The sequence below is a fragment of the Giraffa tippelskirchi genome, chromosome 7 (genome assembly GCF_054371585.1).
Source record: "Giraffa tippelskirchi isolate mGirTip1 chromosome 7, T2T-mGirTip1v1.2.pri, whole genome shotgun sequence".
NCBI lineage: Eukaryota > Metazoa > Chordata > Mammalia > Artiodactyla > Giraffidae > Giraffa > Giraffa tippelskirchi.
This window is the reverse complement of record NC_137281.1, coordinates 103,687,312-103,711,666: the sequence shown is the minus strand read 5'-3', so window position 1 is coordinate 103,711,666 and position 24,355 is coordinate 103,687,312. Positions and strand designations below refer to the sequence as shown.

The following is a 24,355-nucleotide window of genomic DNA, read 5'->3' as shown; positions in this document are numbered from 1 at the left end:
TCAGGGACAAAGTCAATGCTATTGGACTGTGACCCAGAAATTTTAAAGCACTCTAGCAGGTTCCAAATGAGTTTACATGTGGTCTAAATAGATTAACAAAAATTTTGCAATACAGTAAATATATTATTATTTATGGCCATCCAATTTGAAAGCTTAATATAGCAAAATGCAGCTGCAATCAAAAGATTAAACAGAAGTAAGCATCAGTTTAGCATCCAACCTTTTGTGCCAATCAGTATATAATTGTTAATCTTTGATTACAATTCTGTGATATAATGAGTATTTTCTACAAATTATGTGCATTACTTACTTTCTGAAAGAGACAACATTTTAAAGAATTAGGTCACTACAAAGCGAAGAAAAAATTGCAGTTTCAGGTCTGTAGGAAAGGATATTTCACCATGTTAATAGTTCAAACAACTGAACATATACAACTTCTTCAGAATCCTATCAGGGATTTTCACAGTGTGAAAAAAGTCTCTCAATTATAAGCAAAAAGGTCTTATATAGTCTTAATTGTAAGTAAAAGGATAGTGTTAAAGAGCTTTTCTGTTCCCAAAGTGTAAACTTTTCCACTCTTCTTTCTGCTTTCAAAATAATACAAGTAATGACTTCTTGTTGTACATTTCAACATTTTCCTTATACCTTTAACTGTATTTTGCCATTTTCAAGGCTGTCATGGTTCAAAGTTTCACCATTTATTTCTTTCATTTTCTACTTTTTGTTACTCCAAGAAATAGTGTGTTATTCTGAATATAGAATGGGAACTATCACCCTTCATTCTCTGCTAAAATCTAATTTCAGGCTTATATTATCAAAACTGCTATGAAAACATCAATTGTTATCAAATAACTGTGTATGTTTCATAACATTAGAAAAATAGTGGCAATACTCCTAAATTTAGCTTAAAAGTTAAATGGAATTATGCATGAAGCCATAATGTTTTCATATTAGCATGAATCAAGGAAAGGTAAACTGTAAAAGCCATTATGAGGAGAGGGGATATTACATTTTTAAGAGATGACTCTTATTTCATGATGTGAAAACAAGACTTAAAATGTCTTGTGAACCTTTTTAATTACAATAAATGTCTTTATTTGTATTACAGCCCTCATAAAAGATTAGGCAACTCCTAGGAATGTTTATATTTGCCTTTTTTTACTTTGAAAAATGTCAAGCCTACAGAAAAGTTGTATCAAAAGTCTTATTTTAATGACACACACTTACTCCTTAGTAGGACTCACTGATTGTAATTTTTGGCACATTTGTCTTCTCTCTCTCTTTCACTAAGTATTTAAAAGTAAATCATTGACATGATGGTACTCATTTCTAAATATTTTGTTATCCTCCTTATAAAATCAAGAACAACACCTACATAACTACAGTTTCATTTTCAACACAAGGAACATCTTTGATACTATAATTTATATAAAATACAATCCAGAGAGGAGGAGATCAAGATGGTAGAGCAGGACTCTGATCTCACGTCCCCTCATGAACACATCAAAAATACATGTACATCCTGCAAACTAAATGGAGACTGGCAGTGTCAATTATGAATTGGCACTTGCCAAGGATATTTGCCATCACAGAGTCAGGTAGGAAAGGAAGAGAAGTGATCAGGTCAGGACCTGTGCCCCTAGGAGGGGAAATGGAAGAGGTAGGTGATTATACAGGTGGAGATGCTCCCTGGGGAGTGAGTGGTTAACATTGCATACTGGGTAGTCCAGTCCTCAGGTCTGATCCTGGGAGGACAAGTCACCTTATGTGGTTTGAAAACCAATGGGACTGACAGCAGGGCTATAAGATGTGTAGATTCCTCTCATGAGGAATATGCACTTACTTGCTTACTCCTATAACAAGGCAGAAAAAATAGATTGAAATGCCAGTGAACCTGGCCAGTTTTCTGTGACTATGCTAGCACACATTCCACCCAAGCCATCTTTCCAGGCCCTCTTGCTCCACAGAGCAGCCCCATGCTAGAGTGATGGCTGACATGGCCAAGGAAAGGGAGCAGTTGAAAGAGACAGAGCCAGCTCTGATCCAGCACATCATCTGAATGGGGTCATGATAACCACTACTAGTGTTCACTGGGGCATTAGAAATGGTATGAAAAGCCTTGACTAGTGCAGGAACCACCTCAACATGTGCCCTGACCCACAACCAGGCACACACTTCAGCCCCTCTTTCTCCAGCACTGCTCCCCTCTCAGGATAAAGTGCCAATGCTGGGAGCAGGGATAGCACATACACAGAAGAAAAAGAACCAAGGTGGACCTGAATCTTAGGGCTTCTGCTCCAGCAACATGGGACTTGACCTGCCCCCAGTAGGGTGGTATAAGCCACTAATCACAGGAGAACCCTGGCTCACAACGACTCTGGCTCTCCTTCTCCTACCCATAGCTGTCAGCACATTCTGGGGAGAGACATGATTTGTACATCAGATCCAATTCTCCCACCAAAACTGCTGGGCACATGCAGACTCCATAGGGAGGCTCCCACACAAGGACATCATTTCAAGATTGGGATAGGTAACTGTTTCACCTAATTTCACAGAGACAGCTAAAGTTAAGCAAAAAGAAAACAGAGAAATTAGTTTCAAATGAAAGAAAAATAAAAATACCTGAGGGAAAAAACTAATGAAAGAGATAAATAATTGACTAGATTAACAGTTCAAAGCATTAGTTAAAAGAATGCTAACTAAACCTAGGTAAAGGATAGATGAACATGCTGAGAATTTTAACAAGAAACTAAAAAATATAAAAAATAACCAGTCAGAACTGAAAAAGAGAATAAAGAAATGAAACACAGACTAGAAGGAATTAACAGCAGGCTAGGTGATACAAAATAACACACACTGACCTGGTAAACAGAGTTAAAAAAAGAATCTCCCAATCAGAGAAACAAAAAGAAAATCAAATTTGAAAAATGAGAACAATTTAACAAGCCTCAAAGACAACAAACATCAAGCATAACAACATTCACATTTTTGGAGTCCCAGAAGGTGAAAAGAGAAATGTAAGTGTTGAAAATATATTTTATTAAATTCTGATTGAAAACTTTCTGAACCTCAGGAAGGAAATATATATCCAGGTACAGGAATCAAAGAGAGTCCCAAACAAAACGAATACAAAGAGACCTGCACCAAGACATATAATAGCTAAAATATCAAAAGTTAAAAATAAAGAGAGAATTCTGAAGACAGCAGGAAAACAACAAAGGGCCACATACAAGCAAACCCTAATAAGGCTATCAACTGATTTTTCTGCAAAAACTTGCAGGCCAGAAGAAAGAGGCATGATATATATAAAATTATTAAACGAAAAAACCATTATGAAAAAGAAAATCCTACAATTGAAGACGTTCCACTCAGCAAGATTATCAATCAAAATTGAAGGAGAGACAAAGAACTTTTCAGATAAACAAAAACTAAGAGTTATCAATGCTAGTTCAGTTCAGTCGTTCAGTCATGTCCAACTCTTAGCAACCCCATGGACTGCAGCACACCAGGCTTCCATGTCCATCACCAACTCCCGAAGTTTACTCAAACTCATGTCCATCCTGTCAGTGATGCCATCCATCCATCTCATCCTCTGTCGTCCCCTTCTCCTCTGGCCTTCAATCTTTCCCAGCATCAGGGTCTTTTGACATGACTCAGGTCTTCACACTGGGTTGTCAAAGTATTGGAGATTCAGCTTCAACATCAGTCCTTCCAATGAATATTCAGACTGATTTCCTTTAGGATGGACTGGCTGGATTTCCTTGCTGTCCAAGGGACTCTCAAGAATCTTCTCCAACACCGCAGTTCCACGCATCAATTCTTCAGACTCAGCAATTTTTATAGTCCAACTCTCACATTCATACATGACTACTGGAAAAACCATAGCCTTGACTAGACTGATCTTTGTTGGCAAAGTAATGTCTCTTCTTTGTAATATGCTGTCTAGGTTGATCATAACTTTTCTTCCAAGGAGCAAGTGTCTTTTAATTTCATGGCTGCAGTCACCATCTGCAGTGATTTTGGAGCCCAAAAAAAATAGTCTCTCACTGTTTCCATTGTTTCCTCATCTATTTGCCATGAAGTGATGGGACCAGATGCCATGATCTTAATTTTCTGAATGTTGAGTTTTAAGCCAACTTTTCACTCTCCTTTTTCACTTTCATCAAGAGGCTCTTTAGTTCTTCGCTTTCTGCCATAAGTGTTGTGTCATCTGCATATCTGAGGTTATTGATATTTTTCCCAGCGATCTTGATACAAGCTTGTGCTTCATCCAGTCCATCATTTCTCATGATGTACTCTGCATGTAAGTTACATAAGCAGGGTGATAATATATAGCTTTGATGGACTCCTTTTCCTATTTGGAACCAGCCTATTGTTCCATGTCCAGTTCTAACTGTTGCTTCCTGACCTGCATACAGGTTTCTCAAGAGGCAGGTCAGGTGGTCTGGTATTCCCATCTCCTTCAGAATTTTCCACAGTTTATTGTGATCCACACAGTCAAAAGCTTTGGCATAGTCAATAAAGCAGAAATTGATGTTTCTCTGGAACTCTCTTGCTTTTTTGATGATCCAATGGATGTTGGCAATTTGATCTCTGTTTTCTCTGCCTTTTCTAAAACCAGCTTGAACATCTGGAAGTTCACGGTTCACCTATTGCTGAAGCCTGGCTTGGAGAACTTTGAGCATTACTTTACTAGCATGTGAGATGAGTGCAATTGTGCAGTAGTTTGAGCATTCTTTGGCATTGCCTTTCTTTGGCATTGGGATGAAAACTGATCTTTTCCAGTCCTGCGGCCACTGCTGAGTTTTCCAGATTTGCTGACATATCAAGTGCAGCACTTTCACAGCATCATCTTTCAGGATTTGAAATAGCTCAACTAGAATTCCATCACCTCCTCTAGCTTTGTTCGTAGTGATGCTTTCTAAGGCACACTTGACTTCGCATTCCAGGATGTCTGGCTCTAGGTGAGTGATCACACCATCATGATTATCTGAGTCATGAAGATCTTTTTTGTACAGTTCTTCTGTGTATTCTTACCACCTCTTCATAATATCTTCTGTTTTTGTTAGGTCCATACCATTTCTGTCCTTTATCGAGCCCATCTTTGCATGAAATGTTCCCTTGGTATCTCTAATTTTCTTGAAGAGATGTCTAGTCTTTCCCATTCTATTGTTTTCCTCTGTTTCTTTGCATTGTTTGCTGAGGAAGGCTTTCTTATCTCTCCTTGCTATTCTTTGGAACTCTGTATTCAAATGGGAATATCTTTCCTTTTCTCCTTTGCTTTTCACTTCTCTTCTTTTCCCAGCTATTTGTAAGGCCTCCTCAGACAGCCATTTTGCTTTTTTACATTTCTTTTCCACGGGGATGGTCTTGATCCCTGTCTCCTGGACAATGTCACAAACCTCTGTCCATAGTTCATCAGGCACTCTGTCTATCAGATCTAGTCCCTTAAATCTATTTCTCACTTCCACTGTATAATCATAAGGGATTTGATTTAGGTTATACCTGAATGGTCTAGTGGTTTTCCCTACTTTCTTCAATTTAAGTCTTAATTTGGCACTAAGGAATTCATGATCTGAGCCACAGTCAGCTCCCAGTATTGTTTTTGCCTACTGTTTAGAGCTTCTCCATCTTTGGCTGCAAAGAATATAGTCAATCTGATTTCAGTATTGACCATCTAGTGATGTCCATGTGTAGAATCTTCTCTTGTGTTGTTGGAAGAGGGTGTTTGCTATGACCAGTACACTCTCTTGGCAAAATCTGTCAGCTGTTCATCCTCTTTGTTTTGTACTCCAAGCTCAAATTTGCTTGTTACACTAGTTATTTCTTGATCCTACTTTTGCATTCCAGTCCTCGATAATGAAAAGGACATTTTTTTTTTTTTTTGGTGTTAGTTCTAGAAAGTCTTGTAGGTCTTCATAGAACCATTTTATTTCCGCTTCTTCAGCCTTACTGGTAGGGGCATAGACTTGAATTAACATGATATTGAATGGTTTGCCTTGGAAACGAATAGAGATCTTTCTGTTGTTTTTGAGATTGCATCCAAGTACTGTATTTTGGACTCTTTTATTAACTATGATGGCTCCTCATTTCTTCTAAGGGATTTTTGCCTACAGTTGTAGATACAAAGGTCATCTGAATTAAATTCACCCATTCCCGTCCATTTTAGTTCACGTATTCCTAAAATGTTGATGTTCACTCTTGCCATCTCCTGTTTGATCACTTCCACTTTGCCTTGATTCATGGGCCTAACCTTCCAGGTTCCTATCAATGCTAAAATGACCCTAAAAGAAATGTTAAAGGATCTTCTGTAAATGGAAAACAAAAGGCTTCATCAAAAGTAAAACTGTATGGGAAAGGAAAAATCCCACAAGTAAAGATAAATACATTGTAAAGACTGTGGATCAACCACATAAATAAATTAGTATTTTCGGGGGAGTTTGTAATTTCCTCGTTCTGTCTCACTGCAGCTAAATTTGATGCAATTAATGGGCCAGTATTACAGTTCAGTTTTATTTGGCAAGCAACAGAAAATACATCCTCAAGGTGTGAGAGTGGGCTGACCAAAAGATGCAAAGAGAAGAGAGGCTGGAGGCAGAATCCACCTGCAATGTGGGAGACGTGGGTTTGATCCCTGGTTTGGGAAGATCCCCTGGAGAAGAGAAAGGCTACCCATTCCAGTATTTTGGCCTGGAGAATTCCATGGACTGTATAGTCCATGGCATCGCAAAGAGTCAGACATGACTGAGTGACTTTCACTTTCACTTCCAAAGGAATCAATGCAAGAAGAGGATATCATGTTCACTAACATATATGTGCCTAATATAGAAGCACATGAATATATAAACAAATATTAATAGACAAAAAGGGGAAATTGACAATATTACAATAATAGCAGAGGACTTTAATACTTCACTTACATCAATGGACAGATCATCCAGGCATAAAATCAAAAAGGAAACAGTAGTTTTAAATGACACATTAGACCACTTGCACTTAAGAAGACAATCCATCCCATAACAGCAGAATATATATTCCTTTCAAGTGCACATGGAACATTCTCCAGGATAGGTCATAAAAGTGAAGTTTTAATCACTCAGTCATATCTGACTCTTTGTGACCCCATGGACTATAGCCCACCTGGCTCCTCTGTCCATGGGATTATCCAGGCAAAAATACTGGATTGGGTTGCCATTTCCTTCTCCAGGGGATCTTCCTGACCCAGGGACTGAACCCAGGTCTCCGGCAATGCAGGAAAATTCTTTACTGACTGAGCCAGCAGGGAAGGTGATAAAACAAATCTTAATAAATTTAACAGGATAGAAATTATATCAACCTTATTTTCTGACTACAATGGTATGAAAATAGAAATTAATTACACAAAGCAAATGGAAAAAATACAAACATGTGGAGAATAAACTATATTACTAAAATATCAAAAGGTCAATGAGGAAATAAAAGTAAAACTAGAAAATATCTCAAGACAAATTAAAAAGCTTTCCAAAATTTATGGGATGCAAAGCAAAATGTAAGTTTATAGCAATATGGGCCTAACTCAAGAAAATGAAAAATCTTAAAAAACCTAATCTAACATCTTAAGAAATTAGGGAAAAAAACCAACCAAAACCCAAAGTTGGTGAAGGATGGAAAATAATAAAGATCAGAGAGGAAATAAATAAAACAGAGACCTGAAAAGGAACAGGGAATACCACTGAAATCAAGATTTGTTTGTTTGAAAAGTTCAAGTTATTAAGCCTTGAGTCAAACTCATCAAGAAAAAATAAGTGACTCAAATAAACAAAATAAGAAACAAAAGAAGTAACAACTAATAACCCAGAGATATAAAAAATTATAATATTATGAACAGTTATATGTGAACAAATTGGACAACCTAATAAATTTCTAGAAACATACAATCTTCCAGGACTGAATCAGGAAGAATAGACAATCTGAACATAGCAATCATTAGTAGTGAAGTTGAATTTGTAATTGTAGAAATTTAATTATAATTAAAGAAAATCATAGACCAATATCTCTGTTGAATATAGATGCACTGAATTCAACAATATGTAAGTATAATACACCAGGATTTATTCCAGGTATGAAAGACATTTCACTCTCTGCAATCCAATCATTGTGCTACACCACATGAAAAAAAGGAAGGATAGCATTAACATTGATCATCTCAATAGATGTAGAAAAAGCAAGTGACTAAATTCAACATCCATTCATGATAAAAACTATCATCTAAATTGGGGCTTCCCTGATAGTTCATTTGGTAAAGAATCTGCGTGCAATGCAGGAGACTCCGGTTCGATTCCTGGGTTGGGAAGATCCGCTGGAAAAGGGATAGGCTATCCACACCAGTATTCTCGGGCTTCCCTTGTGACTCAGCTGGTAAAGAATCTGCCTGCAATGCAGGAGACCTGGCTTCTATCCCTGGGTTGGGAAGATCCCCTGGAAAAAGGAAAGGCTACCCACTCCAGTATTTTGGCCTAAAGAATTCCATGGACTGTATAGTCCATGGGGTCGCAAAGAGTCAGACATGACTGAGCGACTTTCACTTTTCACTTCAAAGTTGGTATAGAGGGAACATATCTCAACATAATAAAGGTTATGTATGACAAACTCAGCTAGCATCACACTTGAGAGTGAAAAGCTAAAATCTTTTCCTCAAGATCAGGAACAAGAGAAGGATATCCACTCTGACTTCTATTTAACATAGTATTGGAAGATTCTGAATTGCCAAAGAAATTTTGAGAAAAATTAACAAAGTTGGAGTTATCATGCTCCCTTACTTCAAACTATACTAAAAACAATAGGAATCAAAACAGTATGATATGGGCACAAAAATAGACATAGAGATCAGTGGAAAAGAATATAGAATCCAGAAAAAAATCCCATGTACTTATGGTACACTAATCAATGACTAAGGAGGCAACAATATATAAATGGGAAAGAAACAGTCTTTTTAATCAGTGGTGCTGGGAAAATTGGAGTGCTATATTAAAAAATGAGTTTAGAACATTTTCTCACACTATATATAAAAATAAACTCAAAATGGACTAAAGACCTAAATATAAGCTCAGAAACCATAAAACCCCTAGAAGAAAGCATAGGCAGTACACTCTCTGACACGAATTTTAGCAATGTATTTTTGGATCTCTCCTCTCAGGCAAAGGAAGAAAAAGCAAATATAAACAAATGAGACCTAATTAAATTTTAAAACTTTTGCACAGCAAAGGAAATCATGTATGAAATTAAAAGAGAATCTACTTGCTGCTGCTGCTGCTGCTAAGTCGCTTCAGTCGTGTCCGACTCTGTGCGACCCCACAGACGGCAGCCCACCAGGCTCCCCCATCCCTGGGATTCTCCAGGCAAGAACACTGGAGTGGGTTGCCATTTCCTTCTCCAATGAGTGAAAGTGAAAAGTGAAAGTGAAGTCGCTCAGTCGTGTCTGACTCTTAGCGACCCCATGGACTGCAGCCCACCAGGCTCCTCTGTCCATGGGATTCTCCAGGCAAGAGTACTGGAGTGGGGTGCCATTGCCTTCTCCGAGAATCTACTTAACAGCAGGTATATTTGCAAATGATATGACCAATAAGGAGTTAATACCCAAAATATATAATCAGCTCATACAACTCAAAATCAATAAAACAAACAACCCTATTAAAAAATGATTAGAAGACCTGAATAGATATATTTTCAAAGAAACAGATAGATAGCCAACAGACTTGAAAAGATGTTAATCATTGGAGAAATACAAATCAAATCCACAAGATATCACCTCATACCTATCAGAATGGCTATCATCAAAAAGTATACAAATAAGAAATATTGGCAAGGACAGAGAAAATAAAACCCTAATACACTGCTGGCAGGAATTTAAATTGGTGCCACCACTATAGAAAATAATACAGAGTTAAAAGAAAAAACTAAAAATAGAACTATCATGTGATAGAGCAATTCCACTACTAGGTATATACCCAAAGAAAATAAAAACACTAATTTGAAAAGATACATGTACCCCAATGTTGATAGCAGCATTACTTTGCCAAGATATGGAAGCAACATGTGTCCATCAATAGATAAAGAAGATATGGTATATGTATCTGTATATATATTTTATACAAATATATACCATATATATTATATATATAGACACACACACATACATACACACTGGAAAGGCACTGGGGCGCTGGAAATGTTTCAGAGTTTATTATAGTTCCCAGGTTCTGGATCCTGGAAAGGTTCACAAATAATTATAGAGTTATATTGGGAGTCTTCAATGGATACCAGTCTTTAAGTGACTCACAAAGCCTCAAGTTAAGTCTACAGCATAAACCACTGAGGGACTTGGGAAAATAAATTAGGAAAAGAAATCTTGACTGTTTTGACCAATAGTACATCAAAATCTAGGTAGCATAAGTCCAACTATTAAAAGCTGCCAGGGCATCCACCACTATAAAGAAATCTTCTTGTGAAAGGAATTGATAGCTCTCTTACTAATGAGAATCTCAAAAACCAAAGCTGCAAAGTTGGTAGGCATAACTTAGCACTTAAGAGTTGTCTGAGCACTCATCACCTAACTCTAAGACTCTTGTGCTAGGATAAGTTGGTCATAAAACAGGTTAAATTGACAGTAGCTCACTGACCTCAAGAAATTTTCTTTGCAATGAGGTAAACCGTGTGTGTGTGCTCAGTCATATCCAATTCTTTGTGACCTATGGACTGTAGCCTGCCAGGCTCCTCTGTCTACGGAATTTTCCAGGCAAGAATACTAGAGTGGGTTGCCATTTCTATAAAACACCGCAAAATCCCCAACTCAGCTTCATATCCCTCTTTGTTATTAATTTAGCTCTGAGAGATCCAAGACTTAACAATACAAATGAATCCTCAAGTTTCAAAGAATTGAGTGCATTGCCTTCTGGCACATCTGCTTGTTTTACATCTAACAACTGTGGTTCCAGAAGCTGTAGATACCTACAAAAATGGTAAAAAAAGATCTTACTTAGAAAATCTAGAAACACAATAGCCTTTATGGACACAGTAATTGGAAAAGATTATTCGAAGAGTACATTTAAAAGCAAGGGTTTCCAAATCAAACAACTGAATGGGATATCTATTTTCACTGTTATGCAGAAAACTCCAAAAAACTTCAAGGTTCTAAAATAACTTCATTGAAAGATTCATTGCAAAAGGCTAATGAAAAAGTAAAGACACGAGACGGACCCAAAGCAAAACTGAAACTGATGTGATTCCTACTGCTCCCCTCTCTCTATCCTCCTTTACCTGAGTACTCAGAGTCTACCAATCCTCTTTCTGAATCACCTTTTCACTCTGAAGAGACAAGACCATAAACAGAAGCCCAAGCTAGTGATCCTACAACTGAAACGAGTCCAGAAACCTAAAACAATCCTTGTCCTCCCTAGTGTCATCCTCCTAGGAGTCCAACATCAAAATACTGAGCCAGAAATTGCTATCTCACTTGCAATAAACTTGCAAATGGACATCGGAATAAAATGTCCTCAAAGGTGGTGCAAATTCTTCCACACCAGCTTGAACACCCCATCTACCTTCAAAAGAGGACCACCATTTAGGGTCCTCCTAGTGTTGATTACACTTCCAGGGATTCTGTAGTAAATTGCTATGAGTTATTACCTAAAACAGCCCAGAGGAAGCTAAAATTGAAATTGGTAGAAAACAGGAAATTCTGGTAGTTGCCAGGGCTTCATACTCTACTGTAAACCCCACTCACTATGGGGCTTGCAGTTTGGGTCCTGAGATAACTAGCAGAAGCCGGTGAAAGGTGAAAATTCTTACCAGTGTCAACTCTTCTGGATCTCTCTAGCGCCCAGTCGGGAAGGGAAGGTAAAATTTCACATTGTTTCTTAATGGTTATCTATCCTTTTCTCTTCAAGCACCAGCTATTGTCTTCTTGTTTGTCCCGTTTTGTGTCCCGAGAACTTGACGTGGCGTTCAGTCTGTCTGCAGCATATAGGTTGTTGATTCTTTGACACGCTGGTGGCTCAACTATCAGGTTAGGGGGCCCCAAAATGTGACCAAACAGAAATGTGGATTGCCTTCTCTCTATGGCTAGGGTTTGTCAACTGATGAACCTAAAAAAAAAAAAAAATTAGTAATGAATTTGATGCCCTTTATTCAAAGGAAAGCAATCCTCTTGATTTGGGCAAATGCAGTGACTCACAAGCAGTGGGGATGCTGTTCCTATGGGATCTGGGGCAAGACTGAGTTTTGCAGAACTTAGAGGCAACAGGGAAACTGGGCTTGATTGGCTAGGAGGTCAATTGCCCTTTCAGGCTAGCAGCTTGTACTTCCTAGGGCAAGGTAAATTAGCTACAGCTGAGTTAGAGACATGTAATTGATATTACGTTAGGATTCTTTAACAGGTGTTTCTCCTAATTGTAGGCTGACTTAAGTTTAGATTGGTAATGTAGACTGGGCTGCTGGAGCAGCCTCCATTTTGTGGGTGCTGATATACAAATTAACTTTATCAGGTACTATTAACTGTTGCCAGCTTTCAGAGAAATTATCTAAGTCTCCCTTCCTTTTGGCTGTTTTTTGAGGGAGTAGCTCTGTATCTTGGGAGGGTAATATCATTTGTACCCTCTGGCTAGACACCTCTTGTGTCTAAGGGAGTCATTCAGTTCTGCCAGGAATACTTATTCTCTTTGTCCTGGCTGAAACCTGACAAGATATTTGAAAGTTGTGTTTTTTTGTTTTTTTTTTTAAGTAGCTCTAGGGTAAGAAGTTAGCCAAATTGGAAGGTGATATTCAGAGCCTGAGAGGAATTTTTTTCCTCAGGCCTTCCCTCCTCAGCTAATGAAACTATATACCCAGAGGGAAAGAAAAATATTCTAAAGAGAAACAGCTCTAAATTGAGAACATGGGAATCTTTTGATTTCTTAGCTGAATATTGTCTCCCTGATATTAACAAGTGAATTAAAGGTAAATATGGTTATCTTAGACCCTTGATAGCATTCAGGTTACAACTCAATTCCTTGATAAATTAATCAACTGTCCTATAGAAGACAGCTTGTAAAATTTTCTTAGGAATTGTGCCTTTACAAAAACAGAAAAAGCCTGCCTAGTCTTCTTAAGAAGGCCCAAACCTCCCATATTCAAATGCTCATAAGTATTGTAAAAACTCTGAATTTATGCAACAAAAGTCCTTCTGGGAGGAAACTACACTTTTCCTTTGTGTCTTTGAGATGAAAGTGTTCTATCTTGTCTTTTACAGAAAATGAGGATTCTCTATTTGAAACGCAAACTTCAGTGAGTTAATTCTTATCAGAAGGTGGAAAAAAGGAGAGGTTATTTGATTACTATGTGAATGAAAGATCTGGAAAGTTTTCCCCATAAGTATCTATACTAGTAAAAAGCTTAAGCCATCTGAGCAGGTGAACTTAACTAACTTCATCTACCAGAAACACAATTTGAATCCAACTGTTTCATTATGAACAGTGAGTTTAAAAACCCAAGCAGGTTCCTATGGGGTCCTCCCAGGCACAAAAGTCTTTCTGTGTCCCCAGTTTCTTGTTCGTAGGAAACAGGCTTTATTGAGCCTCCTTTGCCTTCCCAGAGTTCCAAAGGGCAGATTCAAACAGCTGCTAATCAGAGAAAGGAGAGGATGCAGAGACAAGGCAGAAGCAGCCTGTGCGCAGCCTGTTACTATCCTCTAACTGGGTGGGGGACCTAGTTCTGCAGAAGAGCTCAAAGAAAGTGTGAGGTGCACTCCTTTGGGAGGAACCAAGACTTTGCTTCATGTTTCTCTACTGTTCAATTTTTTTTTCCTTTGTTTCTACATTCCCTCCCTTCCCTGATTAGTAACTGTTTGAATCTGCCCTTTGGAACACAGGGAAGGTCTAGGAGCCTGGCTGAAGCCTTTTTCCTCCAAAGAATAGGGGGCATGGGAAGGCATCTGTACTCAAGGAGATCCCCACAGGGTCTTCCTGGGACAGACCCCTCCCCCATATTCTCTGCTGTAGTTCCTCTCTGAAGTACCTATATAATAATAGTATCTTGGGCACATTTCCTGAGATATTCAGATGCTAAAACCACTACCACATGGAAGAATTAACTACTTGATGATCATGAGCAGATAGCCTCCAGACCTACTGGTGCTTAAGGATTGATAATGTTAAAAACCATCCTCTTACCTCAAGGTCAACCAATCAGAGCATTGTGGCCAAGCTCATCACATACCCTGTGACCTTCCCCTCCCTCACCTGGCCTTTAAAAGTGCTTTGCTAAAACCCATCATGGAGTTTGAGGCTTTTTGAGCCCTAACCTACCAGGAGTCAGTGTCTGGCACCATACAATAAACGCGGTACTTTTCTCCACCATAACCTGGTATTAGTAGACTGGCTTTACTGCGTGGGCTAGTGGACACAGCACCACAGTTTGGTTCAGCACCACAGCTTGGTTTCAGTTCCCTCTTTTCTTTGCTTTTTCTCAATCTTGAAGGGAACAAATATTAGACAAGAAAAGGAATACAGTAACATTTTGGATAAAGAGGTTAATCATAAACTTGGCAGAGGAATTCAGCTTCAGTTACGTTGAAATAGGTTAAATGATAGATATTCATTGAATATCTAGATCATTATGAAATAAGACAAAATCCTCATTCATTACTGACCATAACTTTTAACCACTTTTGGCTTCATTTTACAGAGGAATAAAAGATATGTAGATTTATTAGTAAATATATCTTGTGCCACATTGAAAAATTTACTGTAAGGAAGGACTTACACTTCAAGAAACTATAAAATGCATTTATACATTTGTGAATCCACAGAGAGTTTGTGTCAAAGACAGTCTACAACTGTTTCCTTTTTAGTTTTCATTAGTAATTAAGAATTTTAAGGGTTAAAATTCTAATCAATGGAAACTACTTAGAAATAATAAGAGTAAAAGTAAACAGTTTTATATGAAAACTAGTTAAGGAAAGTAGAATGTGTTTTTTAGATAAGGAAAGTTACAGAGGACATGTTTGGTTTTTTAAATAATTTTTTAATCCCACTTAATTAACTGAAACTGATGTCCTTTTATGTCCTAATATATATTTCTGTCACAGTATTTTCCCTTTATTGACCTTTCCTATTTATTTTTCTGTGGATTGCCTAGGCATGTACTTCAGCGCTTATTTTTTCCTATCAATTTGTTCTAATATTTGTTATTGTGTTGTAGGAGCTCTTGATCAGTCCCCTTAAACAGAAATAATTCACAATGGATGAAAAATTATATAATTTTTTAAGGTGTCCATTAATCTGACAATAATCATTACACAGAAATGTAAATAGAAGTAGTTTTAAGTCCACCTACACTGAGTTCACTCAATCTAACATTCAAATTTCATTTTAATTGAAGTATTTTGACATATACACTATAAAGAATCAATAAATATTTGATATGTTCCTGTGGATTTAAACTTGCTAGTTTGCTTCCCTAGTGGTTCAGACAGTGAAGAATCTGCCTGCAATACAAGAGACCCAGGTTCAATTCATGAGTCAGGAAGATGCCCTGGAGAAGGGAAAGGCCACCCACTTCCAGTATTACTGCCTGGAAAATTCCACAGACAGGGAAGGTTGGTGGGTTACAATCCATGGGGCTGCAAAGAGTCAGACATGACTGAGTGACTAACAAAACTACAGCTTTGAAAAAAAAAGCCTGTTAATTATGCCCAATTTATAACTATCATTAAAGAACAAAGTATTTCACTTTATCCAGTTTTTTCTACTTGTATTATATATATTTTTTTCTCCATGAAGAAAAATAAAACTCTGGCCAATATTTCTCTGACAAATTCTGTACTGGTAAACCATAAGTCAATCTTTAAAAGCACTTTCCACTCTTATTATTAACTTACTTAAAAAAAAGAATATCTTAAAAAAAGAATATCTAAAGTACTGTTAACCCATTTTTTGGTGCAATTTTTTTTAACCACCCACTGAATATGTGTGTGTGTGTGTGTGTGTGTATAAAATAAAGGTTCAAAATGTTAAATACTGCTCCATAGCTGATTCAATGTGTGTGACTACTTTGATACAGTCTGCTATTTCTCTCAATTTCATCTGCTACCAATTTGATTCTGTTATATCTGTATACTTTTTCCAGGAGATGGCATGATTTGTGAAACTACATATATTTCTCAAAAGGTCTTTACTACATATTTTACCATCAAGCACAGATTAACCATCTCATTAAAACACCTCCCCCCACTGACTTCATCCATCTGTCTGGTAATAACAGGGCTTAATCATTCTAGAAACTCAGTTATAAGAATGTATTTTGATGATATTCAAATCTTTGTTGCTGTTAATTACCATTTGATTTTCACATTGGCCATCTTGTTTGCTGAGTCAGTCAAAAATATATCTAGGTTAGCACCATAAGTTTTCACTGATTTAATTGGTGATATTTCAAGTCACTACAGTGCACACACATATTATTTTTAAAATATTTTATGTATTGTGATGACTATCTTGATATGGAAAATATCTCTAATGATAACAAAAAAAAAGTGTCCTAGTTTTGTAATGAATATTTAGTCCATATCTCTATGGTACTAATGTATGATTCTCTGGGAGACCAATTATTAATATGGTCATATGCAAGAGAAATGGTTACCTCATTGTGGGATGTTGAAATGATAAAAGGAGATAATCAAGAATCTTTATACAGCAAATTCCCACTAGCTATCTACTTTACATGTGGTTATGTATATGTTTCAATACTATTGTCTCAGGTCACGATGTAGGTAACCCAAAGCTGGTGCTCTGTGATGACCTAGAGGGGTGGGATGGTGAGGGTGATGGGAGGGCAGTTTAGAGCAGGTGGTACTTATGTATACCTATGGCTGGTTCATGTTGATGTATGCTAGAAGCCATCACAATATTGTAAAGTAATTATCCTCCAAGTAAAAGTAAAATAAAAATTTAAAGAAAAAGAATCTTTAGTAAGGGCATTCTAAAAGACAAGGGAAGAGACTAAATCCATCTATGAAAACATTAAGCAATTTTATATCAACTCTCTTTCAATGTCCAAGATATATGAAAAGAAACAAAAATCTGGTATACAAAGAGCTTTTAAACTACTATCTGATAGTGAGGCAATAATTTAGTTTTGAAATGGTCTTTTTCCCCACTCATTCCTACAAATAGAAGAATGATAAGGATTGATTGCAGTGCCTAATGTCAGAAAGTTGACATCTTCTTTTCAAAAAAATATTTAAGAGCTGTAATTTTACTTCTCATCTTTGATCTTCATAGCGATTCAAACTGGCAGCAGCAGGAGTCCCATTCTCAAAATAATAGGTAGTTCCTTAAGAAGCCAAACAGTGTTTGGAAATATACATTTTAAGGGTTCTTTCACACCAACCAATGTAACAAGAAAAAAAATATTTTTAATATGGATCTCAAAGCAAAAATACCAGACCCAAATGCGATTTGCACAGTGGTGTGTTTGTGTATACGTAGTGGGGGGAGGGGGATGATATTTCACTTGAATGAAATTTCTCATTTGATAGAGACCATTGATCAAGACGAAAAAAGTACAACTTCAAATTCTTTGTCTCATTCTTACATAACTTAAATTTCAACAAAAAACTCTAAACACTATCTAAATCATACATCAAAATATGCAGCTGACATTTTTTATTGGAAAAATAATGTTGGTTTCTAAAATTGCATTTTTGGCCTTTATCTGATTACCAAAGTAGTGTATTGTAGGTCATTTGGAAACTATAAGGAAATAGAAAGAAAAAAAGAATTCTAGAGTTACTTGTATAATTCAATCATTTTACAAAATATTAATATCCCAGAATGGGATGTCAAACAGTAACCTGATATTTCTTCTTAAAATAAAATGAGAATTGTTTCCATGTTGTTAGATCACCAGGAAGCTATTATTCTAGTATGTTTCTCTGTAAGATCTATAAATTTTCCTCTATTACTGAACTTCAATTTTTCCCCTAATATATACTATTATCAACAATGTTCCTATGGATGATTAAAACAATTTTTAAGGATAAATTTTCTTATACATATTTTAAACTATGAATAACAATGCTATAGTTTAAATCTTCAATTCACTTTTTTTCATTATATTGCTTAAAATGTTATATTAAAATCTCTAACATACACACAGATCAATGAAATAGAATAGAGAGTCCAGAAATAAACCCACACTTGAATAGCCAATTAATCTATGACAAAGAAGGCAGGACTATGCAAGAGGGAAAAGACAATCTCTACAGTAAGTAGTGCTGGGAAAACTAAACAGCTACAGGCAAAGGAAGCAAACTGGACTACTTAATCATACCATACACAGAAGTTAACTTAAATGGATTAAAGACTTAAGTGTAGGACCTGAAACCATAAAACTCTGAGAAGTAAGCATAGGCAGTATGCTCTTTGACACAGATCATAGTAATTTTTTTCTTTTAACTTGTCTCTTCAGGTAAGAGAAACAAAAGCAGAAAATAAACAAATAGGACTACATCAGACTAGAAAGTTTTTGCACAGAAAAGGATAGTATTAACAAAAGGAAAATGCTGCCTAGTGAAGGGAAAATAGTTGCAAAAGATAAATCTGACAATGGGTTAATATCCAAAATATCAAACAATTCTACATCAAGAAATAAAACAGAAACAAAAACAACTTGATTAGAAAAATGGGCAGAGGACTTAAAACGATATTTTCCCAAAGAAACATACAGATGGCCAATAGATACATGAGAAGATGCTCAACATTGCTAATCATCAGGGAAATGCAAGTCAAAACCACAGTGCGATGTCATATCACACCTGTCAGAGTGGCTGTTATCAACAAAGAACAAATAACAAGTGATGGGGAGAATGTGGGAAAAAAGGAACATTCAGACACTATTGGTGGTAAAAACTGGTGTAGCCACTATGGAAAACGTATGGAGTTTCCTCAAAATAATTAAAAACAGAACTATATGATCCAACATATCCACTACTGAATATTTATCTGAAGAGAATGAAAATACCAATTAAAAAAGCATATCTACTCCTATGTTCATTACAGCATTATTTATGATAGCCAGGATTTGAAAGCAACGTAAGTGACTCATCAATACATGAATGGATAAAAAAAGATATTATTTATACATGTGTATACACACATGCAATAGGATATTATTCAGCCATAGAAAAGAATGAAATCTTGCCAATTGCAATCACATGGATGAATCTAGAGGGTATTATAGTGAAATAAGTGATACAGAGAAAGACAAATACCATATGATTTTACTTATATATAGAATCTAAAATACAAAACAAATGAACAGACATAAAAATGTCATATTTAAGAGATAGAGAACAAACAGGTAGTTGCCAGTAAGGAGTCAGATGGGTGGATGAGAGAAATAGGTGAGGGAGATTAAGAGGTACAAACTTCCAGATACGAAATAAATGAGTCACAGGGAGGAAATGTACAGTGTGGGGAATATAGTCAATAAAAATATAATATCTTTGTATGGTGACAGGTGGTAACTAGACTTACCTTGGTGATCATTTTGTAATATATAGAAATACTGAATTACTATGTTGTATTTCAGAACTCCCTGGAGAAAGGAATGGCAACCCGCTCCAGTATTCTTGCCGGGATAATCCCATGGACAGAGAAACCCGGTGGGCTACAGTCAATGGGTCGCAAAGAGTCTGACATGACTCAACAACTAACACACATACAAGGAACTAACATAGTGTTTTAAGTCAATTATACTTCAAAACCAAACTCACAGTATAGAGGTCACATTTGTGGTTAACAGAGGCAGGGGGTAACTGGATGAAGATAGTTCCCCTTCAGGTTACCCCCTGCCTCTGTTAACCACAAATATCCAGAAAAACAGTGTGTTTTAGTTGCTCAGTCATGTCCTACTCTTTGCAACCCTATGGACTGGGGTCTGCCAGGCTTCTCTGTCCATGAAATTCTCCAGGAAAGAATGCTGGGAGTAGGTTACCATTTCATTCTCCAGGGGAATCTTCCCAACCCAGGGATTGAACCCACATCTCCTGCATTGCAGGCAGATTCTTTACCACTGAGCCGCCAGGGAAGCCAACTACATAAATAGTAAATAGGAATGTAACAGAAAACATGATAAATGTCATTAACACTGTTGTATGTTATATATGCAAGTGGTTAAGAGAATAAATCCTGAGAATTCTTACCACAAGGAAAAAGATTTTTTTCTTTTCATTTTGAGTATGTAGGAGATGATGGATGTTCACTAAGCTTACTGTGGAAATAATTTCATGGTGTATGTAAGTCAAATCATTGTGCCATATACCTTAAACTTATACAGTGCTATATGTCAATTATATCTTTAAAGCTGAAGGAGAGATGTAATATTAAAGTCTCACACTATGATTTATATTGTTATCAGTTTATTCACATATTGTCCCTAGATATTTTTAATGTATTTCAAACTCTATTATTTAATACATAAAAGTTCATGAATATTCTCTTTGTGGATTTATCCTTATTTACATAAAATAACTTGTTTTCCCATGCTTTTGACTCTCAGTTCTTTTTATATAACAGTATAACCATCACAGCTTTCATTTTGTTTTTGCCATTATATATATTTCATCCTTCTTTATTGCTAATCTTTTATTTCATTTAATGAGTATCTTTTAAATAATTCAGCCCATTTTTATTACACTAATGAATCTACTTGATATATGGTTGGCTTCCCTGTGGCTCAGACAGTAAACATTCTGCCTGCAAGGCAGGAGACCCAGGTTCGATCCATGGGTCAGGAAGATCCCCTGGAGAAGGGAATGCAACCGACTCCAGTATTCTTGCCTGGAGAATCCCATGGACAGAGAAGCCTGGCGGGCTACAGTCCATGCAGTCAGCAAAGAGCCGGATACAACTGAGTGACTGACACTTTCACTTTTCTTTTTCATTAAGTTGCTGCTTCTTTCTTCATCACTTTCTCCTGTCTTTTCATTTCTCTCTTTTTTACTGATAGGCTATTGTAAGTTGCTGCTTCTTTCTTTATCATTTGCTCCTGTATTTTCATTTCTCTCTTTTTTACTTCTCCCATAGTCTTCTCTTCCCCTTTCTCCTCTTTCTTAGTCTGCTTCTCCTTTTGTATTTCTCTGCTAATACCTTTTGTTCTCTATTTTCTTAGTGTCTTCCCTATCTGCCCCAAGACATTATTGGCACATTAGCAATATTTTCCAGATCCCAATCTGCTTATCTCTAAAAGATACTAAATGCATTACATGTCTCTTTGGATTTCTCTATGTATCAAATGACACATTGTGTGTAAATATTTAGAAAAATGTCTGGAACTTAATCATAGTATTACACAATGACTATTACTGCTATTTTTGTTAATATTAAAATAATAATAATAATAGCATTATCAAGATAATTTAGATTGAATTAGGGAAATTCTGATACATAATCATGCCACTTTTCCATCATTTGCTCTTCTGAGTTCAGAAATTTCCAGTCTTCTGCTCTCATATCTTCTAATTATTTTTTTACCTTTGCTTTTTGGCAAAAGTAATTCAGATAGGGGAATCTTTTCCCCAATAGGTTTAATGTGTCCTGCAACTTGAAGATTTTGCTGAGGCTTTGATGTGGAGGTAATATAGTTGTTCCTTTTTCATTAAAAATGGCACTATATTTATCTTATTTTTATGTTATCAAGTCAAAAGATATTATTTGGGGGGAGGAAAGGAATATTAAAAGCTTAGGCTCAGTCTACCAATTTTTAGTTATAAATTCAAATGAACTTTATTTCAAACAGAAGAATAATACAATCAACAGGGAAAAGAAGAGTGTCAAATTCAAAAAAATATTGATCATTGTTACTGACTGTGTTTGAAACAATTTTTGTTCTAAATAAAAGTAAGAGAAAAAAGGAAATCTTTTACAACTGCCTCACTAAATGTGTGTGATTTCCAAATGTGTGAATAGCCAACTCTGAAGATCTCCATTCTGATTTGTGCTCTCTCTATATATGATTAAACCCAGCCATGTCACTTAGAGTGGGGACAAATAGTACTAAGGAAGGTCTGTGGCTTGTTTCTAGGATTCACACTATCTCAAAAACTGTACATCTATATATTACCACTTTCCAAACCACCATAACTACTCACAGATAATAGTGATATGTATCTCTTCTCAAGTCAGTAAGAGTACATTGCTTTCAAAGTAAACTTGTTTGGATAATCTAGAATGCTGGCAGAAGATGTTTCCATTATTGAAAAAGCAGAGGGTATTCAGGAAAAACCTATAACTAGTTACAGGGTGAAATTAGGTATTGATAACCATTGAAAGTGAAAGTGAAAGTCACTCAGTCATGTCCTACTCTTTGCAACCACATGGACTATACAGTCCATTGAATTCTCCAGGTCAGAAATGGAGTGGGAAACTGTTTCCTTCTCCAAGGGATCTTCCCAAGCCAGGGATCAAATCCAGGTCTCCCACATTGCAGGTGGACTCTCTACCAGCTGAGCTACCAGGGAAGCCCCATTACATGGTCACTTCTCTAGTATGTTCCTTACTTTCTCATTTGCTCTGTAAAGGGATATGCTTGAAACCCTCCATATAAAGGAAAAGCTGTGCAATTGATTATATTCAGAACAGCTATTTTCTTGACTTATTAGTGCTCTATTATCTATGTATTTAGAAATACATTCAGAAACTTCTTCTAAGTATCAATCAGTAGATCCTCTAGACTTAAGTAAGAAGAGGGAGAGATTTAATACATTTTGTTCTTTGCTATTTTTACCTCTGCTCATCTGAAAACTGTAGTCATGCTTTCTGAAATCCAGTGTGCTAACCAATCAGGCTTAAGTTTGTTTTGACTTCAAAAATACAGAAAAGAGTGAATATTTTCTCACTAGAAAAAATATATCAAGTCCTAACACTACCTGAAAAATTGTATAGTTAAAGAAACTAACATTTAAATTAAGGCTAGAAAATTGTAAGAAGGACTGTTGATGTTCAGTTGCTAAGTTGTGTACGATTCCCTGTGACCTCATTAATTGCAGCACATCAGGCTTCCCTGTCCTACACTGTCTCCTGGAATGTGCTCAGTTCATGTCCACTGAGTAGGTGATACCATCCAACCATCTCATCCTCTGTCATCCCTGTCTCCTTCTGCCTTTCAATCTTTCACAGTATCAGGGTCTCTTCCAATGAATTGGCTCTTCACATTAGGTGGCCAAAGTATTGGAGCTTCAGTTTCAGCATCAGTTCTTCCAATGAATATTCAGGGTTGATTTCCTTTAGGACTGATTGGTTTGATCTCCGTGCTGTCCAAGGGACTCTCAAGAATCTTTTTTTCCAGCACCATAGTGTGAGGGCATCAGTTCTTCGGTGCTCAGCCTTCTTTAACTCTCACATCCATACATGACTACTGGAAAAACCATAGCTTTGACTATATGGATCTTTGTCAGCAAAGGGATATTGCTTCTCTGCATTTTAATATGTGATCTAGGTTTTCTTCCATAATGATCTAGGTTTTCTTCCAAATTACATATCTTTAATATGTGATCATAGCTTTTCTTCCAAGGAGCAAGTGTCTTTTAATTTTGCAGCTACAGTCACTGTCAGCAGTTATTTTGGAGCCCATGAAAATAAAATCTGCCACTGTTTCCACTTTTTCCCCTTTATTTGCCATGAAGTGATGGGACCAGATGCCGTGATCTTAGTTTTTGAATGTTAAGTTTTAAGCCAGCTTTCTTGCTCTCATGTTTCACCCTCATCAAGAGGCTCTTTAGTTCCTCTTCACTTTCTGCCACTAGGGTGGTATCATCTCCGTATCTGAGATTGTTGATATTTCTCCCCACAATCTTGATTCCAGCTTGTGATTTATTCAGCCCAGCATTTTGCATGATGTACTCTCATATAAGTTAAATAAGCAGAATGGCAATATACAGCCTTGACATTTCCTTTCCCAATTTTGAACCAGTCTGTTGTTCTAATTCTTGCTTCTTGACCTGCATACAGGTTTCTCAGGAGGCAGGTAAGGTGGTCTGATATTCCCATTTCTTTAAGAATCTTCCACAGTTTAATGTGATCCACACACTATTATAGACTCACAAAAGATTACAATGTATTAATAATATATTTGGTTTATAAAGCACCTTGTTGAGTAAAGACCAAAATATGAAACATAAGATTAATGGCATCAAAAAAGACAAAATATGAAGCTTATTTCATTAATATATCCTTTTCACAGTATGCAATTTAAATACTCTAAATTTGAAATTAAAAATATATATTAACATATCAACTCTGACACTTTTAACTGTGTGACAGTGAACAATTTGCCATTTTTC

At 36.5% G+C, this 24,355-nt stretch overlaps 1 protein-coding gene across 3 annotated transcripts in view; it reads right to left on the bottom strand.

Annotated features, from left to right (window-relative positions):
- LOC145514141 (uncharacterized) overlaps positions 1 to 24,355 on the bottom strand; it is a 959,076-nt gene that overhangs the window by 613,377 nt on the left and 321,344 nt on the right. The window contains exons 9-10 of one of the 3 annotated variants that reach the window (XM_081511229.1): positions 14,319 to 14,483; positions 11,827 to 12,122 (exon numbers count right to left, since the gene is read on the bottom strand). The exons of 1 other annotated variant lie outside the window; for it this stretch is intronic. The gene's annotated coding sequence lies outside the window, so the exon portion shown is untranslated. The remainder of the gene's footprint in view (positions 1 to 11,826; positions 12,123 to 14,318; positions 14,484 to 24,355) is intronic. One more of the 3 variants, XR_014059862.1, reaches the window with a different exon arrangement.